This window comes from Macrotis lagotis, chromosome 1 (genome assembly GCF_037893015.1).
Source record: "Macrotis lagotis isolate mMagLag1 chromosome 1, bilby.v1.9.chrom.fasta, whole genome shotgun sequence".
Classification (NCBI taxonomy): domain Eukaryota; kingdom Metazoa; phylum Chordata; class Mammalia; order Peramelemorphia; family Peramelidae; genus Macrotis; species Macrotis lagotis.
Window position 1 is genome coordinate 43641161 of NC_133658.1, and position 23422 is coordinate 43664582.

Sequence of the window (23422 nt, forward strand, 5' to 3'; positions counted from 1 at the left end):
CAGGGTCTAGTGGAAGAGATGGGCATGAGGTCACCCCAGGAACAGTCTGGGACAGCAGAGCCATTTGGTCCCAGGAAACTTTCTGGAGAAAAAGATGGGGAGGTGCTTCTGGGAAGCTCTGAGTGAGGTGGGAGTTTTTAAAACTGTCCCTGGGTGGGGCAGCTAGTGGCACAGTAGATAGAACACCAGCTCTGGAGTTAGGAGGACCTGAATTCAAATGTGGCCTCAAGACACTTAGGTAATTATTAACTGTGTGACCTTGGACAAGTCACTTAACCCCATTGCCTTGTATAAATTAAAAAAAATGGCGCTGGGCTAGATCCTCTTTCCCAAGCTCCTGCTCCTAGAGCCTGCTTTGGTGGATGGGCTCCTCTAGGCTGGGGACAGGCACAAAAACAAACCCTGGGAATCCCAGCAAGCAGAGGGGTTCAGGCGAATCATTGGGACATTGGGCCCTAGCCACAGAGTGAATGAGAGAGCAGCCCACTGAGGCAGGAAGGGGAGGGTCTCTGGTGCTTTTTGAGTCAGGTCCATGCTGGATGACCCTGACCAAGTCACTCACCTCAGCCCCACTGAGGAGCTCATGGAGATGAGCCTTGATCCATGGCTGCTCTCTGAACTGGTCTGTGTAGAGGATGTGGCCTCTTTGGGACCATGGAAGACATCAGTCTGATCCCTGCCTGGAGGTCGGGGTTGAACCTTGTGTTCCCTTAAGAGACCAAGCCCCCTTTGGTAAGTAGGGCCCAGCCTACCTGAGCACCTGTGGCAGGAGGTATGTGACTCTTGGCTCACATCAGTCTGAACTCAAGAGAAGGAGCAGCTGAGCTTCCTGGAGCATCCTGCTGGCCGGCAGGGAGAAGCCTGGTGTTCAGCAAAGAAGCAGGAGAGATCCAGGGGACCCAGCGTGTCTACGAAGGGTCCAAGTCCTGACGTGAAGCACTGAAGAATGAGGATGTCAGAAAGCTCACATGATCCAAACTGGGCAGGCCTTTGTAGGCCAAACTGAAGAATGGGCCTATTATCCTAGGAGGAGGGGGTGAGGCAGGTGCCCTGGGAAGATGACTTTGTCCACCCTACAGAGAAGGAAGAGACCAGAGACAAGGCATAGGGAGACAGACTTAGGCTTCTAGTCCAGGTGACCTAGGATGGTGAATCTGGATGGTGAGAAGGGTGTATGCAAGAGCATAAACTGGGCAGAGGAAGAGTCAAGGGTGAGCTCCAAAGTAAGGCAGAGTGGGTACAGGCTGCTTTCATTTTAGTTTATCTTCAACTGATCCTCACAAAATACTCTCCCTAAAATACAAGTTAACAAAACCAGATGATACAATGATTGCAAGGGATGGCATGTTTACCTTTCTACTCTTAGAACTGAAGTGAGGTTAACGTCTTAAATCTTTCACCTGGAATTAGCGTGGGTCAAGGTATTTGACCTCAATAGTGTGGTGGTTAGTGATGGTTTCATGTATTATCAGTGGTGGTATTGCACACGCTGGCCTTTGGGTTCTGCTGCTTTGTTCTGTACACACACACACACACATATATCTTGCCAGGAAAGTCAAGAATTCTTGCCCAGAACTAGCTCCAAGCAAAGGCCCAAGTAAAAGGAGAGATGCATGTTTAAAGGTCAAGTTGTATTGGAGAATCCCAAGAGAGCTCATTGCCTTGAAAGTCATAATGCCAAAGGGCAGCTAATGATTGCTCACACCAAGCAACACGATTTTTTTTAAAAATTCATTTTTCCATCACTTTAATTTTTTTATACTTTAAAATTATAAACTTAAACATCAATGAATATTTCAATATACAAAGAACAGAAAAGAATTTTACATGTGAAACTGAAGTTTAGATAGTTCATTGAAATGTATAGTAAGTTTAATTCAATATGCCTCACTCTGCAATCTCCATCAACCTACCTGTCTGCTTCATCCTCAGTCTTCAGAAACCAGGACCACATTGCCCCAACTTCTGACATTTTTTTAAGGTTTTTTGTAAGATAATGGAGTTAAGTGATTTGCCCAAGGCCACACAGCTAGGTAATTATTAAGTGTCTGAGACTGGATTTGAACCCAGGTACTCCTGACTCCAGGGCCGGTGCTTTATCCACTGGGCCACCTAACCGCCCCTTCTGACATCTTAAAAAGTTGGTTTTCCTTTCCATTATTCTGATCAATGAGAAATTATTACCATTTCTTCTCCCTTCGTTCTAGGTAATGCTATTTCTTCCCTTTGATCAAGTCCAGTAATTTTAGGAAGAGGAAAAAACGTTTGTAGATTATACTGGTGAAGCCAATAGATGGGGAAAGACAGAAAAGGAGAATTCTCAAAGAGACTGAGTCCTAGAGGAGATGGGATTAAGGGCCTCTTTGTAAGGGCTGACTTGAGCTTCTGCTAAAGTAAAAAAGATGGTGGAAAGGGACTGCAGTGGATAGAGCACCGGCCCAGGAGTCAGAGAGATACCTGAATTCAAATTCAACCTCAGACACTTGATGCTCCACTAGCCATGAGACCTTGGGCAAATCATTCAACCCCATTGCCCCACAAAAGTAAAAAAAAAAAATTTTAAAGATGGTGAAGACATGGAAGGGTCTGGAAGCATGGGGATCACGTGGCCCACAATGAATGATCTATTTTCCCAGTAAGGTAGGAGCAGATGTTCAGTGTATTATGCAAGTCTCTTTTTCTTTGTACACTGAAATGTTTATTTTTTAACAGATTTAATTTTTTTTATTTAAGGCAATGGGGTTAAGTGACTTGCCCAGGGTCACACAACTAGGCAATTATTAAGTGTATGAGGAGTACTCAGGTACTCCTGACTCCAGAATCAGTGTTCTATCCCCTTTGTCACTTAGTTGCCCCTTTCCTTTTTTTTTCCCCCCAAGGCAAATGGGGTTAAGTGGCTTGCCCAGGGCCACACAGCTAGGTAATTATTAAATGTCTGAGACTGGATTTGAACCCAAGTACTCCTGACTCCAGGGCCGGTGCTTTATCCACTGTGCCACCTAGCCACCCCTCTTACCTTTCTTTTTAAAAAAAAAATATGTAATTTGACCTCAATGGAATTTTTTATATGAAGAGGAAGAGACATAGTAACATTAGTTCAGTTTGATTTCAGGTATGAGTCCTAGGCAACCAATTGTATGACAGGATATTTAAACTGGGTTCAGAATTAACCAGGTAGGAAAATGCCCTATTTACCAAGATGGGGATTGATCAAGAATTTTTTAAATAATGCCCCTACGTGTCTTCTTTCCCCAATTAATATAACTACAAAATATATTTCATAAAATGCATGTCAATTAATTGATTGATAGGGAAAAGATTGTTTCCTGTTTGTAGTTTCAATAGTCATGCTAAAGGGTTTAGAAATGGAATTGGTTTGGCTCTTTGGGTAAATTAAAGAAACAAAGAAGCAGTAATGAGAAGTTGGAGTGTCTGGTCATAAACCTGGTGTTCAAGCTTCTCAGAAGAAGAGATCCCCAAGGGCCCTCTGGTGGCACTGGATGGGCTCAACATAGTTCCTATATTGATCCTTTTTTTTTTAAGAAAATACATGTTTTTGTTTAATTCTTTAAGAATTTTTTCCCTAACTTATGCAATACATATTTATTTATAGATTCACATTTATTTATTTACTTATACAATTTGAACTTATCTTCACTAATCAGTTGATTTCAGCACATTTTACTGTATTTTAAATTCACTAACCAACTGGTGTAAACTGCTGCAGTATCCCTACACTTCACCTCCCTTGGGTTGCCTTCTGATTCCCAAACACCTTTTCTTTCCCCCTCCTCCGGCTTGGAGTCGCGCCGCCGCCTCCTGCCAGCCCGCGGATGGAGGCCTCGGGGGCAGCGCCGGGGCCGCTCTAGGGCGAGCGCGCCGGGCCGGGGCGGGATGGCCACAGCCTGGCGCTGGCCAAGGTGCTGCCGGCCGCCTCCTGGCGCTGGCCAAGGTGCTGCCGGCCGCCTCCTGGCGCTGGCCAAGGTGCTGCCCGCCGCCTCCTGGCGCGGGGATGCCCATCGCCGCCGGCAGGGAGAGGTCTGCAAACCTTCAGTTATCCTCTCACCAGTTCTGTAAGAAATAAAGGACAAACCAGGACTCCAAGGTGAGCGAAGTAACCAAGAATTTATTTACGTTTCCTGAAGGAAAGCGGGTGCACTATGAGAGACAGCTACACACGCAGCAAACCCCTTTGTTCCTGCCCTGAAAGGCACGACCCCTCCCCCAAGCCTTCATTGGCTGCGGATTATGAAGTTCCCAATTTCCAGGTCCATCTTTTGTGTGATACTTCTTGATATATTACCCCCACCCTGGTCATGCCTCCACATACATCGCATGTTATTATAATGAACCTCTACTTCTCCCAAAGACTTTAAGAACGCTCCAAACAACGAACTCAAGTAACCCCTATTTCTTCATTAATTTTTTTGACTTTTTGGAACTTTCTACCAGGATACGAATTTGTGGGGGCAGTCATCTCCTTTGTATTTTACTAACTAACCAAATCCTTCTTCCTTTTTTTTTGGAAACACAAAATATTTCATTTCTTTCAGCTTGGTCCTGTTAGACAGAAACAGAATGGAGACTTAAACATAAGTTGTTTATTATTATCATTTATAAATATATTTTTTTTCTCTAAGGTTCCGATCCTCTTGAGTGGAGCAGCTCTAATGTAGATTCTGAGGGAGAACCTTCTGGCAGGAGCCAATCAAATGACATAGGATTTCAAAGTTGTCATTAAAATTGAAATGCCTGAGGAACTTAATGTTATTACAAGGGTAACCAGACAATATTGACACAGACAGGATCAATATTGAGATTTATAACCCTTAACTAGAGGCTGAGAAAGCAGACTTTGATCAGAAATAGGTTGTAAAACTTATATACTTTGACATGTAAGAGTTGATGGTCCCCAAAGTTCAGTGAGGAGGAGACCCCAAGGCTGACCTCACTGTGAGGGGGTGACTCTCAACCCTATTACTGCCTCTACCCTAGCTCTGCCCAGACCTCAGGGAGAGGGTGGGGACCAGACCCATTGCACTACTCCCTGGACCCATCCCCCATGTCTTGAGCAGGAGGTGGGGATCAGATCCACCACCCTCCTACTCCTCCTCTACTGGCCCCCACCCTTGGCCTAAGGAGAGGCACCTGTTGCCAGTAAAGAGTTTCTTATTCTGGTGATTACAAAACTATTCAGTATTTTGCTATCTCAACTTTTCAGAATCTCATCACACTCCTTTTCCAAGACATTCTCTTCTCTCTTAACTTTCCCTAGATTTTTATTGGGCTAAAAAAGGTTTTAAGGGATCATTGCTTTGAGCCAAGCAGAGGAAAACAGGAGGAAAGTGTTCTTGTGGGAGCACTTCTGGGGCAGCAGGAAAGTCCCCTCCCCCCCCCCAGCCCTCAGGGTACTTGATGCTGCTGGAGGACTGCAAGGCAAGCAGATAGATGGGGAGACCTGCTCAAGGAACACCTGTCCATCAAAGGTCAGTAACTGCCCTCTCCAAGCTGTTCTAGGGACCCACCCCCAGAGGCCAGATTCAGTTTCACTGAAGACTTTTTTGTCCCATAGATGGTGCCACTGAGGAGTCTAAAGGTGGCAAAGCTTCAGTTGAGTCACTTTAAAATGAGATTTTTAAGAATTCTGCCAGCATGGTGCCTCCTGAGACAAGAGACTGGCCATAGCACTAAGCAGGAAGCTAGGCATGCACTCCTAAGAGAAGCTTGGTTGGTTCTGCTTAGCCCACAAAAGCCTTGAATTTGGTCAAGGTCTGGCCAAGGACAACAGACAGTGAGCTCTAGGATTCTGGGCATTGGAGTAAACAGCACTCAAGGCTCTAAAGAAGGAGAGACAAACCCATAAATGTAATTTAAGGGCATCATTGCCTGCAGTGAGTTGATGCTACCTTTCTCAGATGAGTTTTTCTGTAAAGGAGCAAGGAAAATCCATACTCGGAAGCAGCTGTTTGAAGTCTTGAACCTCTTTGCCACCCAGTTGGTCTGAATATCTCCAAGAGGGATGTGGTGGGGCTGACTATTCACTAAAGTTTGTTTAATTTGACTTCTTTTGGGGAAGACTCATCAACCCTCAGACAAAAGGTGTTGCATCTCGAAAAATTCTTGACATGCCCCTACTCCTGAGGAATCCCATGCTGAAGCAGTCCCAGGAAACTGGATGGCATCTTCCAATTTTACAAAATATAATTCAAGGAAATGTTGGAATTCCCCAGACTCCCTTGGGCCACAGTATGATTGGGGTTGGGGGAAGTTGGAGGTTGCAAGGACTTTGAGGATGGAAACATTCAAGACCCATTTGACCAATGAAAAAATACACTTGAAGGCAGCTAGGTGGCACAGTGGATAGAGCACCGGCCTTGGAGTCAGGAGTACCTGGGTTCAAATCCAGTCTCAGATGCTTAATAATTACCTAGCTGTGTGGCCTTGGGCAAGCCACTTAACTCCATTGCCTTGAAAAATCTAAAAAAAAAAAAATACACTTCCAGAGATTTGAAATACAGGAACAGTATCATACCAGCAAGAAGACAAGCTGGAAACTGTAAGAATGAACTACACCTGTTCTGAAAAGACAATATGGAGGGTTGGGGGGGTGAGACTGGGAGGAAGGGCAAAGAGGTGAAAAGGCAGGGGTATAACAGGGTTAAACAGGAACATCAACCCAATAAATCTACCAGAAACAGAACTCATCTTCCATGTACCACTATGGAAATTCTGTAAGGACTGGGGGAGAGGAAGGGTCCCATGAAGGTTGGTAGTGCAAAACATTGAAGCCACATGATCTTGGTGATAGCTTGGTGAACCCCAGGTAGCTGAGATGAAGCTATCGCCTGACCTGGCTGGAATTCTCAGAGATTAGAGACAGCACAGAATGATATGGATCCCATCTCCTCACACAACTGGGATGAAGGACAGCTGAGGGAGCTGACAGGGGAAAAACCTTTCTGCTGGGGCCAGGAAAAGTCAGTACTGTTACAAGAAACTATGCCAAAGAGATTAAGAGGGCTGGGATGCACCAGTTCTACCCCTGGGAAGGTTTCCCCAAAGAGTTGATGAGTGGGTGCCCAGAAGGGGTGGGGAGCTGAAAATCATTGAGGATTTTTATTAGGAAAAAGAAGGAAGAATTTGGAATTGAAGAGTTTGCCTAAATGCTTTCCCCCAAACATCCCTGTCCTGCCAAGTCTTACTTTTTAAAAATATATATTTCATTTTTAAATATCTATTTTCCAATTTTATGTAGAGATAATTTTCACCATTCATCTTTGTGAGGTTTTCTCCCTCTCCTCACCCTATAGAAATCTTACTGGTCACACTGTGGAAGAAGAATCAGAACAAAAGGGGGGAAATGCCACAAGAAGGGAAAAGCAAAAAACAAAATTAAAAAAGATAGTATGTTTGATTTATATTCAGATTCCATTGTCCTTTGTCTGAATGTGGAGAGCATTTTCCATCGCAGGTCTTTTATTTTTTTATTTATTTTTTTTTGTAGAACATTTATTTCTTTCATGAGAGACATTCAAAACTTTTGTGTGTCACTGAGAACTCATCTCAATTAAAACATATGTATAGTTTTCTCCCCCAGACATTCTGCTTCATAGTAGGAAAAATGAAGCTGTGATTCACATTTTACTACAAAATATTTACAAGGAAAGTTAAAAAAACAAACAAAACCAGAAATAAAAACACAGAAAAACCCCATTGGATAAAATGCATTTGTTTCTGACAAATACTTACTCCAGGGACTTTATCCAATCCACTTAAGAAAAGGATTTCAAAAATTAAAGTACAGACACTAAAGACTATCTCATGCCTCCAAAGGAAAAAAAGAACTGGTGGTGGTGGTGGATATAGTAGAGATATGAAGGAATGCTGTTACCATCTACCCTGATGAAACATCTTTTTCTTCTGTGCAATCAATTCCACCCAAAACTAAATAGCATTAAGACAATCCTTGCACTGAAGTTAGGAAATGCTCTAACAGGAGTAAAAGTTGACTCCTCTGCACTCAGATCCAGAGTCTGACCTTTCTCTATGAACCATGCTTTCTAATATGAATTTGTGGTATTAAAACCTCTCCTGGTATCATAGACTGTTACAGTAGCCACTCCATCTCTTTCATGAAAGCTTCATATACATCATCCTTGGTTTGTACCGAAACAGGAGCAGAGGGGCCAGATTTTGGGACTGCTTTAGTAAGGGGTATAGTAGAATCCTCTTCTGACTTTCTTTGGGGAGCAGCAGTAGCTCCTTTGTTTTCTTGTTGAACCCTCAGTGCAGTAGGCACAAATCTGGTAATTTCTGCTTTGGGATTGGTGATTTGTGGCTTGGCACTGATGGTTGCTGTGGCTTTCTTCTCAATAGTGGCTGTACTGGTATCATCCACTTTGGGTCTCTGGATCAAATTGGGTGGGGCACTTAAAACCCCTGGATTAGGCAAGGGAGCTGGTGGGAAAAGCCCAGGTGGAGCAGGTCCAAGTAGAGGCACCAAAGGTGGGCGCATCATACCAGGACGAGGTGGAGGGATTCCTGGAGGTGCTGGAGGAGGCAGCCTCAGTGGCGGTCCTCATGGAGGAGGACCAGGAGGAAGACCAGGAGGAGGGCCTGGTGGTGGACCAGGAGGTCTGCCTGGTGGAGGACCAGGAGGTAAAAGCCAGGGTAAATGTCCTTGAAGCCTTGGTATTCCAGGTGGTCTTAAGAATGGAGGAGCTCCTGGAGGTGGCCCAGGAAGAAGGCCAGTGGGTGGCCCAGGGGGTCGTAATGGTGGAGCAGGTGGTGGTCCAAGAAGGGGTGGTCCTGGCATGGGAGGTGCCTGTATCTGAGCAGGTGGAACAGACTGTGGAGGTGGTTGCTGTTGTTGGGAAGCAGGGGATGATGATGCACCATCAGGAAGAGATTCTTCTTTGTGTTGCTGCTGTGCTGTATCTTCTGATTCCGAGTCATCAGAATCCTCCTCCTCATCATCCTCTGAAAATTCCTCTACTTCTCTCCCTTCTTCAGGAATTTCCTGACCTGCCATTCTAATCATCATAGCTTGAAGAGGTGTTAATTCCTTCAAGTTTTTCTTTTTCTTTCGTGATTTTCCAGGAACATCAGCAAATCGTACACTGAGACCTGACTTTTTGTCCTCATTGTTTTCTCTCTTCATCATCACGATGCATGAACTCCTCTTCTTCACTGTCGGCATCTGACCTGTCAGCGTCACTATCATCACTGCTGTCATCATGCTTATCTTGATCCATATCTTTAGGATAACCTTCATCTTCACTAGTACTGGAAGCATCATCATCATGACCTCGCTGTGCAAGTTCTGGACTATATAAAATATCCTCCTCTCGCCGAGGAGAAAGTTCGCAAAACCCACTTTACGACCATACATCTGCAGAACTTGGGGAGGTGGTGGCTCAGGGGGTGGGCCAGGAGGCTTTCTGCCAGGAGGCAAGTGAGGAACACCATGTCCAAGAAGAGGGAGCATAGAAATTGTCCTTGTGGGTGGTCCATAAGAAGAGGTTTTTTTGAGAATAGATGGCAGTTGTGCACCAGGCAAGGGGATATCTTGGATCAAGATGTTAGAAGGAGCATGAGGCATATGTGGCAATGGGATGCTTTCCACATCACCATGCTGAGCATTCTTTACAGCATCAAAGTACTGGCTGAGTTGAGCCCTTTTCTGCTCATATTCCACCTCTAACTTTCGAAGTTCTTTGTAGATATCTGAATTTTCCCTTTCATAGAGTCGGAGAATGTGCTCAAAAGTTTCACAAAGTTTTTTCCACTTATCTTTTAGCACCTTTTCATTTAGTTGAGGCTGATGGACAGGATTGAACTCCATCTCATCTAATTTTTCCATGTCCCGGATAATCTTTTTGGGATCCTTCATCTTTAATACTGCAGCTTGTACCATCATTTGCTGTTTCTTATTCTTTTTTAATTCTTTCGGGCTTCTTTTTGAGCTTGGTCAGTAGGGTTCATGAACTTCCCACTCTTGGTGGATGATGTAGATCTCCACCCCATTTTCACAGCTTATATGGTTTAGTCAGTTAAGGGAGGAAAAAAACCACCTTTCGGCTGCTCTCTGGGGTCATCGAGGGCCATGGGGCCACGCGCCCTCCTCGCTCTCCTTGGGCCGGGGCTGGGAGGGCTTCCCCTTCCCCTCTGGCTCGAGGCCTAGGCCACCTCCATCCTGAAAGAACACACTGCACCGCCTCCCCCCATCGCAGGGCTTTTAGAACTGTTTTTGGTCATTGTATTGCTGAGAAGAACTAGTCCATTATAATTGATCATCTCACAATATTGCTGTTAATGTGAACATGTTCTTCTGGGTCTGCTTCCATTACTCAGCATCAGTTCATGTAAGACTTCACAGGTTTTTCTAAAATCTGTCTATTCTTTGTTTCTATAGAGAAATGATATTACATCATATTCATATACCACAGCTTGTTCAGTCATTCCCCAGTTGATGGGCATCTCCTAAATTTTCAGTTTTTTGCCACTACAAAAAGAACTTCTAGAAATATTCTTGCACATGTGGATCTTTTTGCCTTTTTTGTGATCGCCTTGGAATATAAACCTAGCAGTAGTACTGCTGGATCACAGTTTTATTGCCCTTTCGGCATAATTTCCAATTGCACTCCAGAATGGTTGGTTGAATCAATTCACAATTCCAACAACAATGCATTTAGAATCTTAGTTTTCCCACAATCTCTCCAAACATTTATCATTTCCCTTTTCTGTCACATTAGCCAATTCTGGTAGGTATATATTACCTCAGAGTTTCTTTTTTAAATTGTTTGAATATTATTTTATTTTATTTTTTGCTACCCTTACCATGTGATTCAAAAAGAGGTCTTTTTTCTTTGAATATTATTTTATTTTTTCAAATACATGCAAAAATAGTTTTTGGCATTCATCTTTTGTAAGTTTTTCAGTTCCCTATTTTTCTGTTTCTCTCCCCAGTTATCATGATGTCAAGGTATCTGATATAGATTATACATGTTTCCATATTAGTCTTATTGTGAAAGAAGAATGAGAAAAAGAAAAAATAACATGTTTTAAAAAGTGAAAATAGCATGCTTTGTTCTATATTCAGACTCCATAGTTTTTTGTCTAGATGTGGATAATATTTTCCATCATAAGGTTTTTAGGATTGTCCTTGATTACCAAACTGAGGAGATTTCTGACTTTGTGGAGGTATGACTCAGGCTGTCCTCCCCTGCTGGGCTCTCCTTAAGGGAGGAGTGGTCTGTCAAGGGTCCTCACAGCTGTATCTATCCTCAGTATCTGTGGAGGGGGCAGAGAAGAAGGATTGGAGGATAAGACTAGGGGCATGGCAAGTATCAGGTCTTCTTGTTCTCTTTAGATTAATGATGCCCGTAATCCCCAACTCCACAGGGTTTTTCCTATTGCATGAACTCACCTGCATGTGGCAGCATTTTTTCTTCTTTCCCTTCTTTCTCAATATAACTGACTCCCAGTTGTAGGTAAATTGCTATCTTTTTTTTTTAGTTTTTGCAAGGCAAATGGGATTAAGCTAGGTAATTATTAAGTGTCTGAGACCGGATTTGAACCCAGGTACCCCTGACTCCAGGGTCGGTGCTTTATCCACTGTGCCACCTAGCTGCCCAATTGGTATCTTTCTTGAGAATTCTCTGCTAGTTTCAGGATCAGTTGATACATTTCTTCTACTTGGATCTATCACAGTTGAGGAATACTTAAGGCTTGTGAAGGACAAACTCATCAGAATATTTTAAATCTGTTCTGGTCTTAATCATGATTTCTCTTGTTTCAGCTGCTGGCCACAACAGTTGTTCCCCAGTGGCAGAAGGATGAATTGAGAGTCTCAAAGCACTGAAGAAGGTCATGACTGGCCTCAACTGGGCCAACAAAGCCACTGTTCAGAAGAGGGTGAGTCCAGGTTCAGCAGACCTGAAGGAAAGGGGCAGAGTAGCTCTCCTGCTCTGTAATCTTCTCAATCTGGTCTTTGTGTTTAACCTGCAAGTGCTGGAGAGAAGCAAACAGCTCATTGAAAGTCAGGCCAACTAGCCTGTGGTCATCATGGAACCAAGGTAACTCCCTCCTGTCTGGTTTCATGGTTGGGAATGTTGGGCTAGGAAACTATTAATGCAGATTATCCCTCTCCATGCTGGGGCAGAGCTTCTCCAGTGTCCATTCCCATGGGAATCTTTCTCCTTTTCCTGCTGCTCTGCTGTACTCTGGGACCCATCAACCCTTGGGAAGTTACAGAGGTTGTAGCCCTGAACTTTGGCCACCCCCGGATTGAGCAGAGGTCTACTATCTGGGATTTCTAGGACACATTCTGGGGGGCCATTGTGGGGTACAAAGAAGCTGCTGCCCAAGACCAAGAGAAGAAACTGTCAGAGACTGATCACTGTTTAATTAACAAATTCATTCTTCAATATCCACAAGCACTGTCTTCATTACGCTGAGTGCTCTAAAACTTCAAATGAGAGCTCTACCCTAAAAGAGCTGACAATCTCATAAATTGTAGCCCATCCCTCTTGAGTACCTCCTGTGTGCCAGTACTGGAGAGAAGTCCTAGGTGCGGCCGCCAAAGAATGCCAGAGGGCAGAGGTTGCTGTGGAGGTCATTGTATGGTGGGTAGGGAGGGGATACTGGTTCTCCCTGTGGTTCCTTCATTTCCCTCACCCCACCTACTTCAGGTAAAAAGGTACCCACATTGGTCTTCAGCTAGAACATACTAATAATTATGAATGATATCTTTATAGATCTCTAATTTGTACCAAATGCTTCATGCTCATTATCTCATTTAAGTTTCCCATAACCCTGTCAAATAAATGTTATTATTACCCCAACTTTACAGATAAGAAAATAGAGTCTGACAGAGGTTAAGCTACTTAACTATAGTTACAAACTTGGTAAATGTTGGAGATAAGATTCAAATTATTGCCTTCTTAAACTCAGGCCCAGTATTCCAAACTCAGCATCTTGTGGAATTGTTTAAAAACAAACGACTATTTTCTCAGGTTTCATTGATCACCTCATTCAACCTCTTTTGAGGGGGAGAATTGAGGGAGTGGATACCCCAGACTTCAGACATCTTACCCATGTTATCAGTTGCTCCTACATTCTTTTTTTTTTATTGCTGGTCAAAGTAGCATCTGAAGTGACTCCATAGATGGGTTTCAGTCTTGGAAATGAGTCTCCAGAGGCTGATGCCAAGTTTATTGTGGTGGTAACACTAGTGGTTTTCATTGTTCCTTACAGAATGTTTGTTGAACACATATCACTGTTGCTTGATTTTATAGTCCTTCTAAGTCACTGTGTGCTTGTGTAATTTATTGAGTGGTACTCTTGGAAGGAACATCATGAAACACAATCCTCTCCCTGGTGAGACAGGGACCTTGACTTAGGAAAATGCTACCAAGCAAGAGACTAGCCCAAGGGCAAGCAACAAGAATATAAAGCCAAAAGACCTTCTAACCCACTGGATAATCAGTCTATGTGTAATTGAGATTGCACTCATTTTTAAATTTCAACTTCAAGAATTATAGTTTTAGAGATAAGAGAGGTCATCATATCTGACCCTTACCTGAAGCATAAATTCTTGCTAAGTACATAGTTAGAGTTTAATCATGTCTGGCTTCTTGTTGCCTGTAACATTTCCCAAAAGTTTTCATCCAATCCACTTAAAGAGTTCCAGCCACTAGGAATTCATTACCTAGCAAGTTAACCGTTCTAGGGTCACACAGCTCTAATTAGTGGGATGCAATATTGATCTTATTTTACATACTCTATCACTTCAACTGATACCGAACATCCATTCTGAAAACCAGAGTATTCAGTAACCATGTTCCATAGATAAACCTTCAACTCAGACTGTGATGACATTTTCTTCCAAGCCTTCCCTTCTTGAGACCAAACACCCCCTAGTCCTTTCAACAGAACCTCTTACAAAATTGTTTCTCTTCCCACATGTAGGTTCCAATGATAATTATAACAATAGTTTTATCAAGAAATAGAAAATAATAGATTGCTTGATTGTTGTCCTTCATGGCTGGAAGAGACCAAAATAACACTTTATTGGGGCAAAGTATAGTGTTTCTGTGACTGATCAGACCATTATGTATTCAAAGTCTCTATGATAGGTTAAGCCCAGATAGCCCATTGATAACAGATTGATAGGGGCAGCTAGGTGGCACAGTGGATAAAGCACCGGCCCTGGAGTCAGGCATACCTGGGTTCAAATCTGACCTCAGACACTTAATAATTACCTAGCTGTGTGGCCTTAGGCAAGTCAGTTAACCCCATTGCCTTGCAAAAACATAAAAAAAAAAGATAATAGATTGATATATAGATAGGTATGTAAATATATACATATATTGGCAAATTATCTATTTTGATTTTCATCATAGTCATATGGGGGTCCATGTCATTATTACCCCCCAATTTTATAGATGAGGAAGCTGAAGATCAGAAAGGCTAAATAAATTGTCATAAACATATGTCTAGTAATTATTGGATGTAGATTTGAACCCAAGACTCCTAGTCCTTTTCGTGTTTAGTAATTTTCTCTAAGGATAGAATGGGAATCATGGACCCTGCTAAGGAAAGAGGGGGAGGATTTCAAAGTCACACTCATATATATCGAAGAAAAGTAATGGATACTAATACCCTGAGAACTGTATAGTTTGTAGAGTAGTTTAAGCTTGAGTATTTAAGAAAAATGAAATATATTATATAGATATCCAGAATGTGCTATTGGGTTTAAAAACTGTTATTATAAAAAGAAGATTACAGCTCCCATGAGACCAGTGGTATCTCAGAGGGAAAGAAAAGCTTGAAGAGTGAATGGTTGCATTTAAGTTGAACTTTCTTATGTGACCTCAGAAATTCTCTAAGATCTTATGATCTCATAGATGCAACTGTCACAATCAAGAATTCAATCTAGGGGGTGGCTAGGTGGCACCAGCCTTGGAGTCAGGAGTACCTGGGTTCAATTCCGACCTCAGACACTTTCAATTACCTAGCTGTGTGACCTTGGGCAAGCCACTTAACCCCATTGCCTTGAAAAATCTAAAAAAAAAAAAAGGAATTCAATCTATTCATGTCTTACCATCTTTAGCAACTCTTATCACATATCTTCCTTAAGTTAAACATGAAAGAATCTACTGGGCTTGCTGAGGAAAGGAGGAATCTTCCTCAGTTTTTGTGGACCTCTCAAAGATAGCAGTGAAACATATAGACTGTCCCATATTATCATTGTTGCTATAATTGTCCTTAGCATTATTGTTATTCCTATTATTGTTAAACTGCCCATTTGTTATCCTTCATACTCAAAATGTAACTCATATCTATTCTATTTTTAATCACACATGTCTTTTATGACATCCCTTATTAGTCAGCTTAAATGACTAGAGAGATGGCCTTGTGGACTCCAGGAAAAACTAGATTCAAATTCTATCTTTGACACATACAGGGGTTTTTTTAAATTTTATTTAAGGCAATGGGGTTAAGAGTGACTTGCCCAAGGTCACACAGCTAGGTAATTATTTAAATGTCTGAGATCAGACTTGAATTGAGGACCTTCTAACTCCAGGGCCGGTGCTCTATCCACTGCACCACCTAGCTGCCCCCTTATACATACTGGTTTTTTAATCCCATAGCTAGTCACTCAACTTCCAGGTATTCTAAGCAACTCTTTAAGAATTTAAATTACACAAAACTATTGCCCATCCATATTAGTAGAGGGAATTTCTATATCTGGGAGTTTCCTGTGTTAATAAATTCTTAGGCATGTTTTCAGTTCCATTCTTAACTTTTTACTTTAAATCTTTATGCTTCTTTATTCTCATAAATCCTGCTCTCATCCAACTTGTACCATCCCATTGGCTCCTAAGTTTTACTCGTCTTTAATTCTACAAAAACCAACCCTAACTCCCAAGGTGCTCACAAGCTGATAACAAACTCTATCACATCTATAGATAAAAGAACAAGGCTTCAACAAACCAGCACACATTTATATTAAAAATAGCTAAAAAGATAGAAAGAAAAAGACCTCCCTTTATCAGAGGCATTTGCCTAAAACTAGGAGTTAGCCTTATTTTAATGGAAAGGTAGACCTTTTTTAATTAAAGATAAACTATTATGCACATGATTATTTTATTTAATTCTAGAAATTATAAGCATAGCAATAAAACAAGAAAACAAAGAAACAAACATTGGCAAAGAGGAAGTTTAAATATCTGTGAAGATGATCATGGCATCCTTTTTAAAACCCCAGAGAAGGGGCAGCTAGATGGTGCAGTGGATAAAGCACCGGCCCTGGAGTCAGGAGTACTTGGGTTCAAATCTGGTCTCAGACACTTAATAATTACCTAGCTGTGTGGTATTGGGCAAGCCACTTAACTCCATTGCCTCCCAAAAACCTAAAAAAACAAAAAAACAAAAACAGAGAATCACCAAAAAATTAAGATAATAGTGTCAGCAAAGTAGCAAGAAATAATATAAACTCAAATCATTAGCACTTGCATGGAATAACAAAAAAAGAAAGAAATAACATTTAGCAGCAAAATATAGCAAATAGTTTAGCATTAACTTTATATGACAAGCAAGTATTAAGTACTATATATGATATTAAGCCATGTAGATATAAAAAAGACAAAAGCAATCCTTGCTCTCAAGTATGTCATAGCCAAATGCAGGAAACATCATGCCATCAACTATATACAAAGGAGATATATACAGGATAAATAGGAATTGATCTCAGAGGGAAGGCACTAGAATTAAGAATAATCAGGAAAGGCTTCTTGTCAGAAGGTAGAATTTTAATTGCGACTTAAAGAAAGCTAGGGAAGCCAGGAGGCAGAATTGAGAAGGAAGGGCAATCCTAAAATGGACAGACTGTGGAGGAAACACCTAAAGGCAGAAGAATGGCTTGTATGAGGATGAGCAAGAAGGTCATGCCATCAGATCATTGAGTAAGGGGTAAGATAAATAAAAAGCTAAAAAAAAAAAACCCCAAAATTCTAAAAGAATTCCCAAGTGTTAATATAAAGTTTTCAACTCATTAAGATAAAAAATACATAATAATTAGATGAATTCTGAGGTCCCTTAAAACCCTAAATCTGTGAGATTTTGACCTAGGGCTTAGGTTCAGATTTCATCTCTGATGTTTTTACCATCTGTGACTTTGGGTAAGTTACTTAACTTCTATGGCAGGTATGTCCAACCCTCAGCCCCGTAAGCCCATTCATTTGACCCACATCAGGCAACCGGAAAATGAAGGAATGGGTGAAGAGTGCTTGTGTCAACGCTGCAACATCACAGACCAGCTTAACCCTTAACTAACACTGTTCAACTTTCTTTGTGAAACACTGTCCAATCTCAAAGACCAAATGAAATAGAGGACTTTCAAGCATTTTTCATTAAAAGCAGAGCTTTAATCATCTCTAAAATTAGCATAATAGTATGAATTTTTCCATGAATATTATTTAGATAAGATGAGATAATTTTCATAAAATGCTTTGCCTGTCCTAAAGTGCTATAAAATTGATAATTACATTTATTGTTGTCATTTTGCTAAGGAGAGAACAGATAATCAGAGAGTGAAGTAACCTGACCAATGTGAACTTTAGTGAGTGTCAGTGGTAGGTAGGATTTGAACCTAGGTCTCTTCTGACCCTCCAATTCAAGACTCTTTCCAGTATGTCATATTCCATTCACTATAAAACATGATCTAAATATGATGATCAGAAGATCAAAGAACTGGACTTCAAAGGGGCTTCCTTTAGAAATTGTCTTATCTAAAAATATACTCATCTATGGTTGAGAGGGTTGCGTAAGATGAGTGAATGAATGAAATTTTTTGAAAAAATAAAGATTTATAAAATGTTTACTATTACCAAAAACAATGCTGAGTACTGAGATAGGGAAAAGAGGAGGGAGGGAAAGCAGGGAGAACCAGCTCCTGCTCTCAAGGAAGTCATACTCTAAAAGGAATAAATGACACATGTAAGAAGATTCAATTGCAAAGACTGTAGGGGGTGGCTAGGTGGCGCAGTGGATAGAGCACAGGCCTTGGAGTCAGGAGTACCTGGGTTCAAATCCAACCTCAGATGCTTAATAATTACCTAGCTGTGTGGCCTTGGGCAAGCCACTTAACCCCACTGCCTTGAAAAATCTAAAAAAAACCCAAAAAACAAATTGTAAAGACTGTAGAAAGGTATGAAAATCTTCAGGATACATCAGTGGGAAAGCTAGCAAAGCCCAGGAATCCTTAGAGTAAAGGGGAAAGGTGTGAGTTGAGTTTGGAAATTATGCCAGGACAGATTAGATATGAACTAGAATAAACTGGATTTGCAATTGATTTTATAGAAGTGGGGTACCAAGGAAGAGATATAGGTCTATGAATATAAATACACAGATGCATTTAGAGAGAGAGAGAGAGAGAGAGATAAATAGCTATGTAATATATATATATATATATATATATATATATATTTATATTTAGAGAGATATATAGGCAGATAATAGATGGAAGACTGGATGAATAGATAGGTAGACAAATAGGTAGATGATTAGATAGATGGATGGATGGATGGATGAATGGATAGATAAACAAGTAGTAGATATAGAAATGTCAAAGTAAAATGTTTCTCATAACTATAATCCTGATAAAATAGTTGATTTCTTTTCTTTTCTTTTTTTTCTTTTTGCAAGGGAAAAAAAAGGCTGATTTCTTTAGAGAGTACTCAACTTTCACATCTCATTCATCTTTGCCAGTAGGTAAGAAGTCAGGTTCCATGAATATCTCCCCTATATTAATTTTAAACTCAAGAAGACAAATGATTAGAAAGCTGGAAAACTTATCCTGTCCTCATGATGCTTAAAATCCAGGAAGAGATAACAATTCATCAGAAAGTATTGTACAAGGATAGTCTTTAAGGAGCAATTGGGAAACTTAATGTTCAACAACCTACATAGAAAGACCACCAAGGAAGCTAATGATTTCCCCCATCCTTTGTTTTTGGATAAATATTTCTAATAATTTCCCCTAATCTTTGTTTTTGGTTAAGAGTGATCATCTTGGGGCAGCTAGGTGGCACAGTGGATAGAGTACTGGGTCTGGAGTCAAGAGGACCTGAGTTCAAATACAGCCTGACACTTAATAATTACCTAGCTGTGTGACTTTGGGAAAGTCATTTAATCCCACTTCCTTGCAAAAAAAAAAATAGAGAGGAGTGATCATCTTGGACAGATGGCCTCTACCTAAAAATTTATGGTAAATCCTAGAAAATAAAACTTCAGGTCTAACCTGTTTTTTCTGTCATTTTATTTTAACCCTATATTTTTAAGGTTTACAATTTATTATTTTTTTAGGGGTTTTTTTTTTGCAAGGCAAATGGGGTTAAGTGGCTTGCCCAAGGCCACACAGCTAGGTAATTATTAAGTGTCTGAGACCAGATTTGAACCCAGGTACTCCTGACTCCAGGGCCGGTGCTTTATCCACTGCACCACCTAGCCACCCCATAAGGTTTACAATTTATATAAAGGCAGTGTGATATACTGAATATTGGGCTTATAATCAGAAGAGACATATATTTGAAACCTGCTTCACAGTCATTCCACTTGTGGGACTATGGACAAGTCATTTAACATTCCTCAGCCTCAGCTTCCTCATCTGTAAATTAAGGACAATAATTCTTGTGATGCCTGCTTTACAGTCCTGGTGAAACTCAAATGAGATAAAGTGCTTTGTAAACCTTAAACAGATGTGTACACACATGTAAAATCCCTCTTTGATTGCTCCATGGGGTGCAAAGTTGAACCCAGATTCTTGAAATGCCACTGGAACATATGGTTGATAGGGAATAACAATGGACTATAAATCAAACTCAACAGCAGAGAATTTTTCAGGATTATCAATTATTTGACCACAGCCCCTTCTGATAAGCTACTCTTTAGAAGAGTTGGGGAGGGATTTTGAACCCAAGTCCTCTAACTTTGGAGCCTCTACTTTTTTTTTTTTTTAGGTTTTTGCAAAGCAGTGGGGTTAAGTGGCTTGCCCAAGGCCACACAGCTGGGTAATTATTAAGTATTTGAGTCTGGATTTGAACTCAGGTCCTCCTGACTCCAGGGTCGGTGCTGTATCCACTGTACCACCTAGCCGCCCCCAGTCTTTGCTATTTTCAGGAATGCTTAGAGGAAACCTTTTCATCTATGAGTTGGGCAACTTCATAATCCTTGAAGATGTGGATTCTAACAAATGATAAAGTTATTTTTTCTGGATGAAGACCATGACATCAGGAAAGTATTGCCAGGACCACAACATGAATTGCATTTGAGAGAGGGGTGCTGTGCTAAGTCACCAGCCTCACTTTCCCTTCTGGTACCATCTGGGTCTGGTGGCCAGAAATGGATCAGGATGACTGAAGATGTCTCTGGATGCAAGGCAGTCAGGGTTAGTGACTTGCCAAAGGTCACTTCATTAGTCAGTTCAAATGTTTGAGACTGGATTCAAATTCCCATCCTCTTGACTCCAAAGCCAGTGCTCTATAAAGAAATGGTGGGGGTGGAAGTGGGGGCAGTTAATACTGAGTATAAGGAAACCACTACTAAGTCAGCTTTCTGGAACAATGAGAACATGAAGGGGGAATAATAAAACTGAGGCAGGAAAAGATGATCTGGGGGGTAGAACCTAAATTGATGGTTTGAAATGAAGAACTGGTTTTTCATTTAGAAGTAATTGGCGGGGCAGCTAGGTGGCACGGTGGATAAAGCACCGGCCTTGGAGTCAGTAGTACCTAAGTTCAAATCCGGTCTCAGACACTTAATAATTACCCAGCTGTGTGGCCTTGGGCAAGCCACTTAACCCCATTTGCCTTGCAAAAAAACCTAAAAAAAAAAAAAAGGTAATTGGCAATTTGGCACCTTTGACTTGGAAATCAGTCAGAGTTCATTGACATTGTGATACAAGTACATATTTTAATCTCATTTCTTCTTTCAGGTAGAATTTCCTACTAGGAAATCTCTTTGAGGTAGTTGGTATGGCATAGAGGGAAAAGTTCCATCTGGGAAGAACTCAGGAGGAAACCTTGGTTCTCTTCTATTTTCTGCCCCATCTTACTGAGAGATCTTGCTCTAGCTTACTTCATAGGCCCATGAAATCTCAGAGTTGGAAGGGAACCCAAAGGTTACCTTAGGGCGATGGTTAACTGGATGGATTGTTTTATAACTTAGTATCTGGCTAGCCAGTCTCCATTTGGATATATTTCTAACTTTTTGTTGGATCCACAGTTGTTCCTTATCAATCAATCCTGGGAGCTGAGAATTGAAAGGAATCTTAAGAATGATCTTGTTCAGGGGCGGCTAGCTGGTGTAGTGGATAAAGCACCGACCTTAGAGTCAGGAGTACCTGGGTTCAAATCTGATCTCAGACACTTAATAATTACCTAGCTGTGTGACCTTGGGCAAGCCACTTAACCCCATTTGCCTTGCAAAAAAAAACTTAAAAAAAAAAGAATGATCTTGTTCAATGATTACTAAAAACATGAATTTCATCAAGCTACTTTTTAAATCAAAATTGTTTCCCATTGCCTACAGAATAAAGCACAAAGTCCCTCTGTAACGTAGAAATACCCTTCCCTTCAATCTCCACCTCCCCAACACACACACACACACACAGAGTATTCCTATCCACATACTTCATTTTCCAGGCAAACCAGATCATTCTTTCTGCTCTGAAAAGACATTTCATCTGTCTTAGTTTTCTCATCTGTAAAATAAAATTGGGCAGCTAGGTAGTACAGTAGTTAGAGTGCTGGGTCTGGAGTCAATAGGACTTGAGTTATCGGGACCTCAGACACTTACTAGTTGGTGTCAGGAAAGTCTTGTGAAATCACAACAAAGAGACGAATGCTATTTAGCTACATAAAACTGTGAAGTGTTTTCATAATCTGTAAACTTAGTGCTGGTGGTGTCATGTTGAGTTGTGAATCCTTTTTTCATATAAAAAAATATAAATATTCTCTTTCAGAAATCTGGTTCCCACATCATCCAGAAGAAAGGTTTTGAAGTGTGGTGTGCTGTGAGATCACTGGTCCTCCAGAAAATTTTACTGGGTCATGTGAAAGGAGTTAAGTAACACACTGAGAAGGTGCCTGCTGATAGTCTCTGCAAAAAATTCTGTCCCAAAGGACACTAAAGGTCTCTTATAGCAAGTCCATTTTGGGTGTCTAATGTAGCAGGAGGGGCATTTTCTTAAATCACCTAGTAACAACTTCAAACTTGAGTGTGTGGTCCTTGCCAAGAATTTCTTCGTTGCATAATATATCCAGCTCATTGAAAGATGAAAGATGAAGTTTTTTGGCAATGAACTTCTTTAGATGCAAGACTGTTGCCCGTGCTGAGCAGCAGATCCATTTTCATTTCAATCCACATAATTTGCTGCTATTGCATTCCAGGCAGATGCTTACCTGTTCATCACTTCTGTGATAGTCATCATCCTCTTCTTGTTTTCCTTCTGATGTGTCTTTGTTGGAACTGTCATCGGCTTTTGTGTCACCATTCCGGTGTGCGTCTAAGTGCTGCTTGGTGGAGCACGTCTCACCTTTGATGTCTCCCTCGCATTTCCATGCCTAATTTGTGATAGAACTACCTGTCTCCTCATTTTTGCTTCTTGGAGGCCTGGAAGCAATCTGTAAACAATCTCTTGCATTGTCCTGATATGACCAATATATTGCAGCGGATGACTCTGATGAATAACAATTCTACACATAAGATAAGTGTTATTTTCTTCCAAATACTTTCCCAGGCAACCTCTACAGAAGGTCTGCAAACACTCCGTTACAGTGGTAGCATCCATTAGGCATCCATTGCACAGGTGGCATGTGATATGGACATTTATATCCAAAAGTTTAAATGTTCTGGTCAGCATCTTTGGTGTCTCTTCTAGGTGTTTTCTTTGTCTGCAGTCTGTCCTCTCACTGGGTTTTTATGCTACTGGCTTTACTCTGTTTCCCCGGGGACTCTCTCTTAGTTTGTATTCTGGCTCTTCACCCTTGTTCCTTTCCTCTGTCCCTTGTATATGTTTCATTTTCTAGCAGACAGATTGGAATCTCAAGTTACATTTTGGAAACTTTAAAAAGTAATCTTCTGGGGCGGCTAGGTGGCGTAGTGGATAAAGCACCGGCCCTGGAGTCAGGAGTACCTGAGTTCAAATCCAGTCTCAGACACTTAATAATTACCTAGCTGTGTGGCCTTGGGCAAGCCACTTGACTCTATTGCCTTGCAAAAACTAAAATAAATAAACAAACAAATAAAATAATCTGATAAATAAATAAAATACTTTTGACAGTGTATCACTTCCTTCAACCTTGTGATATCTTGTGTGGCTTCACAAGCTGCGAGTCACAGATCTGCAGGTGCAGGG

At 41.2% G+C, this 23422-nt stretch overlaps 2 pseudogenes; both read right to left on the minus strand.

Moving 5' to 3' along the window:
- Window positions 1-8107: 8107 nt before the first annotated feature.
- Window positions 8108-10042, minus strand: LOC141496807 (WW domain-binding protein 11 pseudogene; annotated as a pseudogene).
- A 12152-nt stretch (window positions 10043-22194) lies between these two features.
- On the minus strand, window positions 22195-23004 carry LOC141496843 (polycomb group RING finger protein 3 pseudogene; annotated as a pseudogene).
- Window positions 23005-23422: the final 418 nt, after the last annotated feature.